Below are 15,103 nucleotides of genomic sequence, written 5' to 3'. Positions count from 1 at the left end.
AAGGAGGAAATGGGAAAACACTTCAATCTTAGAGAATCACTTTGGTGTGTACTCTTGGTCATGCACATGTGTGGACATCTATCCTTTGTTTTTGAGGTAGTCCTAGTTATTGGTAAAGTCATCCACGTGCAAATGTAAAATTTTTAAATGTAAATTTTAAAAGTTTAATACTCCAGCTTCTGGTCTCAAATGCACATGCAGAAAAATAAATTCATTGTAATGAAACTTATGCGGGCTAACCAAACAATGAATCAGAATGTGTGTGTAATTGTGCACAATAAAACTTTTTTTCTCAGCATTATGTAGTTATTTTCAAGTGAAAGTAAGAAACTATATCTCAGAATTTCCTGGGGGTCCAGTGGTTAGGACTTGCTTCGACTGCAGGTGGCACGGGTTCGATCCCCGGTCTGGGAACTAAGATCCCGCAAGCTGTGCGACCAAAAAAATTAAATGAACTATCTTAGAGCATTATATTTAGGATGTCTTATTTTTTTCTAAGAAATAAAAAATATTAAAAGCTGAATGAAAAATAAGGACAAATTTTATTTTTTAAATTTTATTGATTGATTGATTTTTGGCTGCACTGGGTCTTTGTTGCTGTGTGCAGGCTTTCTCTAGTTGCAGCCAGCAGGGGCTACACTTCGTTGCGGTGTGTGGGGTTCTTATTGCTGTGGCTTCTCTTGTTGCGGAGCACAGGTTCTAGGCGTGTGGACTTCAGTAGTTGCAGCACGTGGGCTCAGTAGTTGTGGCTCACGGGCTCTAGAGCGCAGGCTCAGTAGTTGTGGCACACGGGCTTAGTTGCTCCGCGGCATGTGGGATCTTCCCGGCCAGGGATCGAACCCATGTCCCCTGCATTGGCAGACAGATTATTAACCACTGCGCCACCAGGGAAGTCCCAAGGACAAATTTTAAATTCAAATGTACAAATACACTTCTGTCAATAACATGTTTTTAAATTTTCTGCTAGTGTCCAGAAATTCTGTCAGGATAGCTAACAACTCTGGGAATTCTACTTTTAGTTGTGGTCATAAAAATATGAATCATCATGTGTTTTCCAATTAGTTGGATGATGTTTTAAGAGGAGATAATATTTTAAGAATCTAAAAACTGGAGGAAAAAAGCACACGTAGAAATTGGATTTAGGTACCTGAATGAAAAAGATGTATAGCAAATTTATCAAAGAAAGCAGAGAAGTCATACTGGGGAGTAGAGTGAAAGCAGACGCTTGTGTTACCGCCCATCTTCCTTGGGTCTAAAGGCATATTTTAAAATGTGGTTTTACTTAACATGAGCTCTTGTTTTCTTTTTTCTCCACATATTTTTACACAATATAGCTGAATTTCTTCTTCATGTATTTAGTGTAAAAAATCTGTTTTCTATTAGAATTTAATATTTATTTGGTTGCAATTGTTTTTTTTTTAATGACGTGATCTTATGGGGAGATTCTTCTTTAATAAGAAAGATGTTATTCTTCAGAAGCATAAAATATATGCAATTCTGAAGTCCTTGCATACATGTCGAAAGAAAAACAAACATTCCTTGCCCAGAGCTCTTTTTATTCTTTACAGGGAAAATAAATTGAATAAGAAAACATCTTTTGCACTTTGCCCTGTTAGGCAACTAATTTAGAGTTGGTTAGATACCAGAGGGAAAAAATTTCAGATAGGCAAGAAACCTCTGAAAAGAAGAGTAGTAAATAAGCATTTCATTTTATCTTAACTGGTAAGCAGGGGAGGATACAGGTTTTGTGGGACCTGAAGCTATACATTTTGGGAGGTCTGTCCAATGTCTATTAAGATTACTCTTTACGTGCTTCATGTAGCCGGCCAAGAGGGCCAGTGAGTCCTCCAGGAAACAACAGTGCATTTGAAAAATTCCTTCTCTGGCATTCAGTTTTCCTGTTTGGGATCCTGTATATAACAGAGTTCAATCAGAGAAGCAGAGCCTCTAGGATATATAAGGAATGACCTTAGGCTACTGTGGGTCTCTCAAAGGCCCTTTTCTTAACATAAGATGCCGGAGGAGTTCGAAGGATGGAGGGTAGGTGAGTGAAAAGGGTAGATGGCTGTACGGGAAGCAGGAGCTGGAGCCCATGAGGACGGACTGCAAGCTGTGTCAGTTCTTGTTGCCTCTGACCTGGGTGTTGCGGCTGTCCTGTGGAAGCTGAACCCTTTGTCATGTGCTGAAGGAAGATCCAGGGAGGCGGGGCAGCTGCAGGCCTGGCAGAGATCTTATGCCAGTGAGATGAGCCAACAGATAGGCAACAGCATGTGAGAGCTACAAAGCCTGCCGCTTCATTTCTGCCCTCCAAATCTCCCACAAGAATCCCAACTCTGGCAAGGGAAAGGGATTTCTGGGAAATGAACCCTTTTTCTTGGTTCCTTTTCCTTGTCTTCTGATGTATCGATCTTCATTCGCCCTTATTTTTCTAGATCATATTGTCAGACTCTTTCTCAGAAAGGCTATGTTAAGGCAGTTTTTTGTTTGTTTGCTGTTTTCGTTTTTGTTTTTTTCTTGCACGTCTGAAATGGCTTTATTCACACTTCACACTTGATTGCTAGCTTGGCAGTGTAGAGTCCTGATTTGGAAAATATAAATTCCCTCAGAATTTTTAAGGCATTCTTTCTGTGGAGAAGCATGATGCCATTCTGAGTCTCAGTACTTTTTATGTGATTTCACTTCTGAAAGCTTTTTGCAACTTTTCACTAACACTGTTATTCACATTTTTATCATGATTTGCCCAAGGGGTGGGTGTTTTTTGTCTTGTTTTTAAAAGTCGTTGTGCTGGACACTAAATAAACTCAACTTCAACTCCTTCAGTTCTGGGAATTATTTTTCTATTGTTTCTTTGATAATTCACTCTCCATTTGTTCTATCTCCTCTTTGAAAGTTCTGTTAGGTACATGCTTGACTTCCTAAACTTATACCTCTAATTTTCTTATCTTTTCTGTCCTATTTTACTACCCTTGTATTTTTATTCTACTTTCTGGGAGGTTTCCTTGAATATATATTCTAATCCACTCAGTGAAGTTTGTTTAATTTTGACTATTTCATTTAATTTCTTTGAGCTTTTTCTGCTTTGTGCTAATTGTTCCTTTTTAAATAAAAATAACAGCATTCCAGTATTGTTTCTTACTTTTCTGATAATACTAAATATAGTTTGGAAGGAGTTTTCTTCTGCAGACATCTCCCACCTTAAAAAATAAAACAAAACCTTTTCTTTACTTCCCATTACAGCAGTTGTACTTCTTTTTAGCTATGTCCAATTTATCCCCTCCCATTCTCTCTTAAACTCACTCTGACCAGGCTTTCACCCCATCATTCCACTGAAACTGACCTTGTCACAGTCTCCAAGGACCTTCATGTTTCTTCATCCAAGGATCAGTTCTCAGTCCTCCTGCTACTTTATCTGCTAGACACATGAATGACCCCCTTCTCCTTGAAGCATCTTCTCACCTGGTTCCTAGGATGTCGCTCATTCCTGGTTTTCCTCCTACCCCACTGACAACTCCTTTCTGCTATTCTTTGCTCTTTGTGCCTCATCTCCCCAGCTTCTTAACATTGGATTACCCCAGGGCTCGGTATTTTTACCTCTTCCCTTCTGAATCTGTACTACATCCTTGCTGTCCTCATTCATCTTATAACTTTCAATACCATTCTTTGTGGTACTGACTTTAAAATATATATTTTCCCCTAACTGTAGACTCTGTAATCCAAGTGCCTTCTTGACATTTTCCTTGCATGTTCAACAGTCATCTCAAACTTACCGTTTCCAAAATAGAGTTCTTGATCTCTCCTCCTTGCTCCAAATTGTCATTCTTTCATTCTTCCCCACCTCAGCTTATTGACATGTCCATCTTTCAGGTAGCTAAGACCAGAAACTTTGAAGTCATCTTTGACTACTTTTTTTCTCTCACAACTCACATTCAAACTGTCAGGAAATCATTCGTCTACTTTCAAATTATATCCATTCCTCTTCACCTCCACTATTAGCATCCTGTTCTGACCTGCCATCATTTCTTGCCTGGAGTATTCCTCTAGTCTCTTACTGGTCTCTCTACCTCCACTCTTGTGTCCCCCAAATATGTCTTTTCTTTTAAATGTAAGTCACATCATATTATTTCTTGGTTCAAAAATACCTCAGTGGCTTGCCCATCACTCAAAGTAAAAGTCAAATTCCTTTCAACAGACTAGTAGTCTGTCTATAATCTAATCTCTGTTATCTCTCTGAACACATTGACTGCTTGCTTCCTAGCTATTCCTCAGACATTCGGACACACTTCGGCCTCATAGCCTTTGCACTACCTAGTCTCTCTGCCTGGACTGCTTCCTTCCTCCCTCTGTCCCCAGATATCCCCATGATTTACTTTCTTATCTCCTTCAAGTCTTTGATCAAATGTCATCTCAGTAAAGCCTTCCCTGGCCCACTCTATCTAAATTTGCCTCTCTTTACCCTAGCCACTCACTAAGCCTCTCCACTGACTTATTTTTCTTCACAGTATATGGCAGACATCACTTTCTAACAAATCTATTTATTTATTTCGTTTAATGTTTACTTCCCCCTTTCTGCTAGAATGTAAGCTCTATGAGGGCAGAGACTTGTCTGTTTTGTTCATTACAATTTCCCCAGCATCTAGAACACTGCCTGGCCCCCAGTATTCTGTATTCCCTGGGTTCCATTTTTATTTTTTTCTTCCCTTGTTTTTATCTCTGTTTTTCATATTGGAGACATTCTTCAAATGTCTGGTGATCCTTGGTTATCTCTATGTGAGGCACCAACAAAGCTAATGGAAAGCTAGCTTAATGTTCATGGGTAGAGTTTGTGGACTGGAGAGATTCAATATATGGTTAAGTGGTGAGCTGGCATGTCTGTGGAGGGAGCATTATATTTTAGTATCCTTAATTTTTTTTCCTGTGGGGCCATTCCATTTCTCCCGAGAAGAACCCTGTCTCCTGCCAGGAAACACAAGCCTGCCTGAGCAATCTTGTTTGAAAGAGGTGCCTGGTTGTACTTTTTCTATACATGCTTTATTTTAACTTCTCTGTTATGGCTCCTACCTTTCAACATTCCTACTATCCCCAAATGAAAATAAGTTCCAGACCAAATTCTTTTAGGAATAAAAAATGGGCAAGTGGTAGGTAGTGTATGAATAAAGAGGGTAGGAGTTACATGGGCTGGGGAAGAGGCTATAGGGTCCAACTACACTTTTTATATTATTTTACCAATCTCCTTATTTTCAGCCTTGACAGTCACTCTTGAATTTTGTGGTTCCTCTAAAATCTCTTCCAATAAGTTGTTGTACTCTCTTATCTCTTCACATATCATTCCTGTTTGCTTTGACATTGTAGGTTTATGCCTTTTTATTTCTTTGCTGTCATTTTAAAGGGATTTGAGGAGGAAGCACATATTAAAATATGTGGTCAATCCACCATATTTAACAAGAAGATTTTGGTGACAATTTTTTTGTTTAGCTAGGAGCAGAACCATTATTTATCTTTGGAGAAAATCTTTTCTTTTTCTCCGTGGGTGATACTTTAATGAGCTTTTATTATGCAAAATATAACACAGATTATATTCTGAAATGGAAAGTTTGTGGGAAAAAAAGCAAAATTTTTCTGCATGATCTATAAATTGTTGTCTTAATTGTACGTAAAGAATCAGTAGTGGTTAGTACTTTATTGGCTGGGGATATAGACATTTTTTCCCTTCTTCTAAAGCAAGAGAGGAGTTAAGGGTAGGATATGACCAAGGACATTCTCTGCGTGGGAGGTTATGTAATTCCTTCAACCTGTCAGTAGTCTGGGTCCATTAATAAGGGGAGAGATGGCCCATGGGAGACCTCTGTGGAGAAGAGAATAGTCATAGCTAATATTCCTGTTTACATTTTCCTTCTCTGCATTGTAATTTCTTTCCATTACCCCCAATGTTTCAGAAGTTTTGCAAACATCACAGCCTATCAAATGCTTTTGTTGGGGTTTCAGGGAAGGGGCTTGTGTCCAAGTCTAGATTAGGTTAAGGAAGAAGAAAGTGGCCTTTTCCTACAACCACCACTTAACATTTTGAAATCTGCCTGGTAGTAACAGCAGCATTTCAAGACCACCATGGTCCCAGAACTCTAGGAGTTGGCCAGGAACAGAGCAAAGCAACTAGATTTTTTAGGTAATAATATAGGTTTTCCAACTGGATAATTACAGCAGCTTTGTGATTATCTGTTTTGAGCCCCAGAGGAGCTATGAAGGGGATCCCTAATTCCACAGGACTCTCTACCCAAGTCTCAGTTCCAACCTAGTTTACTCATCCGTTACACATACTTACCAGCATTGCCTAGTTATCCATGAACTTTCCTAACTTTGATATAAAACTTAATCCTCTTTCATAATACGTTCTAGGAAGGTTTCTTGTAGATAATAATAAATAAGCAAAAAGGAAGAATTTAAAAGTGGGAGTGGATCGTAGGGACCATTAGATCCAATAGCTTTTTTCACAGATGAGAAGACAGGTTCAGAGAGGAGCAATGACTTGCTCAGGAGCATAGGATGAGCCGTGACAGAGCTTGGAAATTAATGCAGTTCTCTCAGTCTTCAGTAAAACGCTTTTATTCCCTTGACCATACCATTCATATTGACATGGCATGGATTAATTAATTCAGGACCCGTTTATTGAGCATCTATTAATTTAAACCTTTACTGGTTACATAGACAATAGGAATGGGTAGGGTGACTCACCAGTGAAATTGGTTTAGTCTTACTAATTTTAAAATGCTTTTCCATAGTAATTTCTCAGACTTGTGCTACATGAGAATGTTTTATATCCTTTCAGGACTCCATATGAGATGATATCTAAACCAACATTTTAGGAAGTTTATATATTTAGGAGTTTCATAACCTCCACCTGAGGAAGCTCTGTTAGTTGCCTGAAATGAAGACTAGTCTTGTTAACCTCTTTCCTTGATATTTAAAATATGTTCCATCCTAAATATTTTGATAAAAGTCACATTTTTAAGTTTAAAATGTGATCACTGTATTCAGAGCACAGGATTTTATAAGTCCCATAAAAGGTGTCTCCCCCTTCACTGGGAGTCAAGGTTGGAAAATATAACCATCAGAAATGTTTGCTGGTAGAATACACTAAAGGATATACGATCAGTTGTCTAGTTCATGATGGGGCTGAGAACAGACATGTTCACTGCTGCAGGCAGGAGCGGACTGGAGTTGGGGAGACCTGGAATTCAACCTTCCTCCTGGGACTGGGTCAGGTATCAGGTAAGGGGCAGACACAATACAGAGTCCAGAGGGTTTGGATGACAACTGTGTTATAACTGATGTATTAGTTGAGAAGCTTCTCTGAATATGGTCTTCCAAAAGGAGAAGGAAAAAATTTGTCGATGCTCATCTAATCTTGTCTGGGAGCCAGAGTGACCTGATCTTGGTGCAACTGTACCTGTTATCCAATGGAAATATTCTCGGGTCAGAGAAGAAAAGTTTATCTAATTACTTTACTTTGAAAAAAAAAAAAAAAGCCTCTAAGTCCAATGCTCTTTATTCATGTTCTTTGTTCATCAAAATTCCTTTTGCTTGATTTGCTCTGGGGCAATTTTGTCCACCATGAGGAAGTCCTCTATGCAAATTCCTAAACGGGTTATCTTACCAAGCAATTCTCTTTTCCTAAATTAATAAGTTCACTTTTCTGTTTTATATATCCCTGAGAAACTGTTAAGTATGAGTCCATTCTCCAGAAAATAATCACTTAGGGTAAATGTGTAAAATCCAACTTCTAGACAAGCTAAGTTAAGATGTAAGCCTAATGAGCTCACTGTGCTGCTCAGTGAAGCCCCTTTGAGAAGCTGAGCCCTGTATGCTAAGTGTAATAAATCAGACAGAGAAAGACAAATACTGTCTGATATCACTTATACGTAGAATCTAAAAAATACAACAAACTAGTGATATAACAAAAAAGAAGCAGACTCACAGATGTAGAGAACAAACTAGTGGTTACCCGTGAGGAGAGGGAAGAGGGTGGGGCAATATTGGGTAGGGGAGTAAGAGGTACAAACTATTAGGTATAAAATAAGCTATAAGGATATACTGTACAACATGGGGACTATGGCACATATTTTATAATTGTAACTGGTGTATAACCTTTAAAAATTGTGAATCACTATATTGTACACCTATAATATATAATACTGTACAGCAACTATACTTCAATTTTTAAAAAAGAAAGAAAGAAAGAAAGAAAAAAAGCAGGCATGCCTTACAGTATGCATCCCAACCATTCTGTTTCTGGTCCATCTCCTCAAACACTGGATCCCACCTGCTCGTCTTGTCTCGTTGTTTTCTCATGCTTCTGTCAGCCAGTGAGCTGAGGTCTCATTCTCATTTCATAGCTTTGGTACAATTGTACAAGGTCACAAATCTGACCTTTCCTGATGCTCTGACAGTGCATCCATGGACTGCAGTACTAACATTCCTCCCAAGAAGTTCAGGTTCTGGCACACCTTCACAGAACATTGACCCTAGATTCTGTCCTTATGGTCTGATTAGCTTTTCCCAGGTTTCTCCTGAGGCCATGGTGCTGCTCGAATCCTTGACAGATAGCATTGATCATCTTTAACGGTAAAGAGCACAGATTCTGAGCCAGACTGCCTTTGAATCCTAGCTCCACCTCTTGCTAATTGTAACTTGACCTTGGGCAAGTTACTTAAACCTCTGTGCCTTGGTTTCCTCATTTGTGAAATGGGGATAGTAACAGTACCCACTGATGGGGCTGTTGGCGCCGAATGAGTTAGTATATTTACCACGTCTGGTACATAAGGGTGCCACGTGTGATAGCTGCTGTTACTGGGACATAGAGTTATAGGTCCCTCCTCTGAGGACGTGAGCTCAGGGTTTACTAAATGCTTGAATGGGAAGGAGGCAAAAAGGATACAAGGAGGAAAAAAATAGGTCTGTATTTCAAAATACTGCATTTTACCAGAGGTAATTATCAAATCAGCCAAATAATCCCATACCTTTGCTTTTGAAATTTAACAGCAGCAGCTTGAATTCGTTATTGTAAATGTGTAATTTCCACTTATCCCATGTGTGTAAATCACTCCAACCTAGTTGACTTTTTCTTTCCAGTAAATCATCAGGATTATGTTTTCCTTAATAAACTTGAAAATTTCTGAGTGAATGATGAGAAAATGCTTAATGGGAAGTCCAAACACCAGCAATACTTTAGTCCAGAAAACAACAAAGAACAGAGAGAAAAACAACTTTTTACTGGAATCTGAGTTAATAAATAGGGATCACAGAACAAACAGCAAACAACAGCGTGAGTTACATCAGAATGAAAAAAGAAACGATGAACCTGGGTTTCCAGTCTGAAACTATTGTGCAATATGATTAATGGAGCTAACGTCTTACACATTAGAAAATCCTCTACAGTTTAAAACAAAAGGAACAGCTCGATCAGAGGATAATTGATGCTTACAGATAAATTTCACAATTTTGCACCTCAGAGAATATTTTTGCTTTTCTTAAAGATCAAAGAAACTGACTGTTTCATCTTGACAATTATTAACTTGCCACATTTTTATAACTAAGAAAAATTTGACTTCTCTCCATATTGTAGTTGAAATGAAATTTTAATCCGTATCTTTATAGGTAAAATTTTATTATCGTTAGTACCAGAAAGTAAAGCTTCAACCAAACTTTGGTTTTACTTAATCTTCAAGTGAACATTACTGAAGTTAATCAAAATACAAAAATTCTCTGGATGAGCACAATAGTAAGAGGTTAAAAAATCAGAGATATGTTTTTATAAAGATATATTATTGGATTTTTAGTAAAAATTCATTCAAATAGGAGAAAAAAAGAAAAATATTAGAGTACTGGGATTTGTCCTTGAATTCCCTCTTTTAGTTTTCCTTCCAGTTAAACTGATTTCCTCATCTATTTGTTTCTGGACTAAAGCCAGAATCAACACTGTCCCTATTTCTAATCAAATAACAGGGAAGCAATTACAAAGTCTGAATACAGTTAGAGGAGCCTGGGAGACAGAGTGGCTGGACCTCGCCTAAGCTGTGTCTCTGACTCCTTTGTGACTTTAGGCAAGGTATTTAACCTCTCTGCACTTTTGACATAATTGTGGTAATGCTAGTTGATTTCCTAGGTATGATATTAAGCATAACTCGAGAAACAACTGTTGGCTCTTGAGAAAGGTTAGGTTGATTAGAGAGACGGCCGCTTCTGCCACTTGGAAAAGAGATTTAGAATTACATCTCCTTTCCATTCCTGGTACATTTTGAATGAATTGGATGAGAATTTGATGTAAATAAAAAGATTTGCAGTTTTAATATACAAAATGGAAAATAAAATGGATGATGTTATAATTTCCTCTTCAGAAGTAAAAACTTCAGAAATGTTCTTCTTTATTTCTTTCTTTTGGGAATCAAACTTACTTGGCTTTTTAAAGCTTTCATTGAGTGTAAATTCTTGAGATAAGTAACAAAGATACTGTTGTATTCCATTACCAGAAAAAGGGAAAAAATTAGAAGAAAATAACCCAAAAGGAGTCTCTAAGTCTGTGTTTATGGGTAATTTTAACTGTCTTCCATTAATATGAGACACATTAATATGTCTTACACATTACCATTTGTGAATGCTAACTTATTAAATATGCTTCCTTCAGTAACTTTTTCTTCCTTTTAATTTCTTTTATCTGTATCCTTTCATAATAGCTCACTTAAAACATACCTTTTTTTTTTTTTTTTTTTAATTAAACCTTTCTTACAACACTTCTTAATTTTATTTATTTATTTATTTTTGCTGTGTTGGGTCTTCGTTTCTGTGCGAGGGCTTTCTCTAGTTGTGGCAAGTGGGGGCCACTCTTCATCGCGGTGCGCAGGTCTCTCACTATCGCGGCCTCTCTTGTTGCGGAGCACAGGCTCCAGACGCGCAGGCTCAGTAATTGTGGCTCACGGGCCTACTTGCTCCGCGGCATGTGGGATCTTCCCAGACCAGGGCTCGAACCCGTGTGCCCTGCATTGGCAGGCAGATTCTCAACCACTGCGCCACCAGGGAAGCCCAAAACATACCATTTTTGAATTACCATTACATGCTAGTAATGTACTTGTGTTTGGTAATTGTGTTTTTAAAAGTTACATGTCAGCTGTAGAACTTTTTAGTCCCAAACTTAAAATTTTTGTGTTTATATTTAATTTACTATAATCAATTAAACTCAAAGATTTTATTGGGAAAAAAATGGACTTACACGTAGAACAATTTATATCAAATGATACAGTACATCAAAGAATAGCCATTTGAAAACTATTTTAATTTTATAATAATTAAAATTTTGAGATAGCCCAAAGCAAAAACATTGTAAAATAAATACAACTAGTTGTATAGTGAGGAGTGAAGTAATCTGATATAACTTCACCACAATCCAGGTTTGCAGAATAATGATGGTTTACTATGATGAATGATGGAGATCAGAATTTCAAAGCAAGTTTCTTATACCTAAACATTTCTTCAATATTATAGAAGATGGCTGGAATTACTAATGGAGGCACTGGGGAATTTTAAAAGATTTAAGATATTCTCAGGAATTATTCTAAAGATGATCAAGTTAATATAATGACTTTTAAATATATATAATAACATTTTGAAATGCCTTATTGTTTAAGGATCTGCCAGACTAGAGGCTGCCTCCTTTCTCTGGGAAAGATCAGATTTGATTATTTTAATGGCAATGAATTGGAAATTCAATGGCAAGAGAAACCTGCCAAAGCTTTTCACTGTCCCTTTATTTTCTTTCTTTCTTTTTTAATATATTTATTTATCTATTTATTTATTTTTGGCTGCATTGGGTCTTCGTTGCTGCGCGCAGGCTTTTCTCTAGTTGTGGTGAATGGAGGCTATTCTTCGTTGTGGTGTACGGGCTTCTCACTGCGGTGGCTTCTCTCGTTGCAGAGCATGGGCTCTAGGCACACGGCCTTCAGTAGTTGTGGCACGTGGGCTCAGCAGTTGTGGCTCGCGGGCTCTAGAGCCCAGGCTCAGTAGTTGTGGCACACGGGCTTAGTTGCTCCACGGCATGTGGGATCTTCTGGGACCAGGGCTCAAACCCGTGTTCCCTGCATTAGCAGACGGATTCTTAACCATTGCACCACCAGGCAAGTTCCTGCCCCTTTATCTTCTACCAAACATAATGCATTGCAATCTGTATATAATATAATTTCCCAGCATCTCCCAGAGCACTTTTTTTGTTTTTTTGTTTTTTGGCTGCCTTGGGTCTTCATTGCTGTGCGGGCTTTCTCTAGCTGCGGGGAGCAGAGGCTACTCTTCATTGTGATGCACGGACTTCTCATTGGATGGCTTTTCTTGTTGCGGCACACGGGCTCTAGGCATGCGAGCTTCAATAGTTGTGGCACGTGGGCTCAGTAGTTGTGGCACACGGGCTTAGTTGCTCCGTGGCATGTGGGATCTTCCCAGACCAGGGCTTGAACCCGTGTCCCCTGCATTGACAGGAGGATTCTTTTTTTTTTTTTTTTTTTTTTTGTTAAATTATTATTTATTTATTTATTCATTCTTGGCTGTGTTGGGTCTTCGTTTCTGTGCGAGGGCTTTCTCCAGTTGTGGCAAGCGGGGCCACTCTTCATCGCGGTGCGCGGGCCTCTCACTGTCGTGGCCTCTCTTGTTGCGGAGCACAGGCTCCAGACGCACAGGCTCAGTAGCTGTGGCTCACGGGCCTAGTTGCTCCGTGGCATGTGGGATCCTCCCAGACCAGGGCTCGAACCCACGTCCCCTGCATCGGCAGGCAGGTTCTCAACCACTGCGCCACCAGGGAAGCCCGACAGGAGGATTCTTAACCACTGTTCCACCAGGGAAGCTCTCCCAGAGCACTTTTAATACACACTTTTGCTCATGCAAGAGCCAGATTCAGATATAGATATAAGAACATAATTTTTTATTGAAGTATAATTTGCAATGTTGTGTTAGTTGCTAGTGTATAGCAAAGTGATTCAGTTATATAGAGAGAGATATATATAAAACAAGGACCTACCTATACAGTAGGTCCTTTTTGTTTATCTATTTTATATATAATAGTGTGTATATGTTAATCCTAAGCTCCTAATTTGTCCCCACCCCTCTCCCCTTTGGTAACCATAAGTTTGTTTTCTATGTCTGTGGGTCTGTTTCTGTTTTGTAAATAAGTTCATTTTATCATTTTTTTTAGATTCCACAAATAAGTGTCAGTTGCTTCGTTTGCAAATATTTTCTCCCATTCTGAGGGTTGTCTTTTCGTCTTGTTTACGGTTTCCTTTGCTTAAAAGCAAAAGCTTTTAAGTTTAATTAGGTCCCATTTGTTTAATTTTGTTTTTATTTTTGTTACTCTAGGAGGGTCTATTTTATTTCTTTAGGCAGATGATATGCCCTCTCTGAGCCTTGCTTCCTCAAATGTTGGCAGTGTTCAACTGGATGATCTCACTTCCTTTAATTATATTTTGATTGTGTGTTCTAACCTCATGGGATAATACTTTCTACTTCAAAAATCTCTTTTATGTGTTTTAAAAAAACATCTATTTTCTGTCTTTATTTTCTTTTGCTTGCTTATAATAAAACAATTATCTTGCTTCTTATTTTCTGTAACATTAAAAAACTTTATATGTTTATGACTGTGTAGTTGATTACATGTTAAGAAACCTCTGTTATGTGGAGGGTTTTTTTGTTTTGTTTTGTTTTACTTTTTGCTACTTGAACTTCATGGTAAATTTTAAAATTAAATAATAAATGACCTTAAGGATACAAATGAGATTTTCTTTTAAATAGGAGCATACCTGTTGTAATTTTGCTCAAGAAATATATTTATTACCAACTGAAAAATGAGTCAAACTAATAATTTATTATGAGATAGGTATGATAATAGCTTTAGCCCATTAAGAGCCAAATTTTAAATATTTTAGGTATTAAGTTTTCAGTTAATTTTTTTTTTCCTTTGGGGATTTTATAAATCCAAATATCTCTTTTAAAAGTAACTCTTTTTAAGCTATCACACACTGCAATGTCATATTTGCAAATCAATAAAAACTTTATGAAAGGCATAGTTTGTTAAGTGTTTCTAGTTGTTACTGGGAGTGGGGAGATGATGTAGGGAACCTGACAGGGACATCTAATAAATTCAGCAGACCAACTGAATTCGGTCTCTAGTAAACAACTATAAAATTGCAGTAACAGATACTGGGAAGTTCTAAAATTGTAACTTAGGTTCACAATTTTTCTTCTCATCCATTCAACAAATATTTTGTTGAGTACCTGTACTGGGTTAAATTGTGTCTTCTAAAGTGATATGTTCAATTCTAAATCCCGTTGGAAATAGGGTCTTTGGAGATGTAATCAAATTACAATACGTCATATTGGAACCTTAATCCAATGACTGGGGTCCTTGTATTAAGAGAGAAATTTGGACACAGAGACATACAAAGGGAAGACAGCCATGTGAAGACGGAGGCAGAGAGTAGAGTTATGTTGACACAGGCCAAGGAACGCCAAAGATTGCTGGCAACCACCAGAAGCTAGAAGAGGCAGGGAAGGATTGATTCTTCCTTAGAGCTTCTTGAAGGGTGCATAGGCATGCTGACTTGACTTCATATTTCTATCCTCCACAATGTGAGACAATAAACTTCTGTTATTTTAAGCCACCCAGTTTGTGGTAATATGTTGTTGTTTTTTTTTAATATATTTATTTAATTTATTTTTTTTATTTTTGGCTGCGTTGGGTCTTCGTTGCTGCGCACAGGCTTTCTCTAGTTGTGGCGAGCGGGGGCTACTCTTTGTTGCGGTGTGCAGGCTTCTCATTGCGGTGGCTTCTCTTGTTGCGGAGCACAGGCTCTGGGCGCGTGGGCTTCAGTAGTTGTGGCACGTGGGCTCAGTAGTTGTGGCTCACGGGCTCTAGAGCACAGGCTCAGTAGTTGTGGCGCACGGGCTTAGTTGCTCCGCGGCATGTGGGATCTTCCCAGACCAGGGCTCGAACCCGTGTCCCCTGCATTGGCAGGCGGATTCTTAACCACTGCACCACCAGGGAAGCCCCAATGTTGTTATTTTAAAATAATTTTAGATA

General features: G+C 38.4%; 1 protein-coding gene across 3 annotated transcripts in view; it reads left to right on the top strand.

Annotated features, from left to right (window-relative positions):
• Positions 1-15,103, top strand: part of FGL1 (fibrinogen like 1) — a 63,377-nt gene that overhangs the window by 13,096 nt on the left and 35,178 nt on the right. Inside the window, exon 1 of one of the 3 annotated variants that reach the window (XM_082375379.1) lies at positions 9,997-10,099. The exons of 1 other annotated variant lie outside the window; for it this stretch is intronic. The gene's annotated coding sequence lies outside the window, so the exon portion shown is untranslated. Of the gene's footprint in view, positions 1-9,996; positions 10,100-15,103 lie in introns of those variants that run through there. One more of the 3 variants, XM_082375381.1, reaches the window with a different exon arrangement.

This window comes from Balaenoptera borealis, assembly GCF_965194805.1.
Source record: "Balaenoptera borealis genome assembly, chromosome: 21".
Lineage (NCBI taxonomy): Eukaryota > Metazoa > Chordata > Mammalia > Artiodactyla > Balaenopteridae > Balaenoptera > Balaenoptera borealis.
The sequence above is the reverse complement of the archived record's forward strand: the minus strand, read 5'-3'. Positions and strand labels throughout refer to the sequence as shown.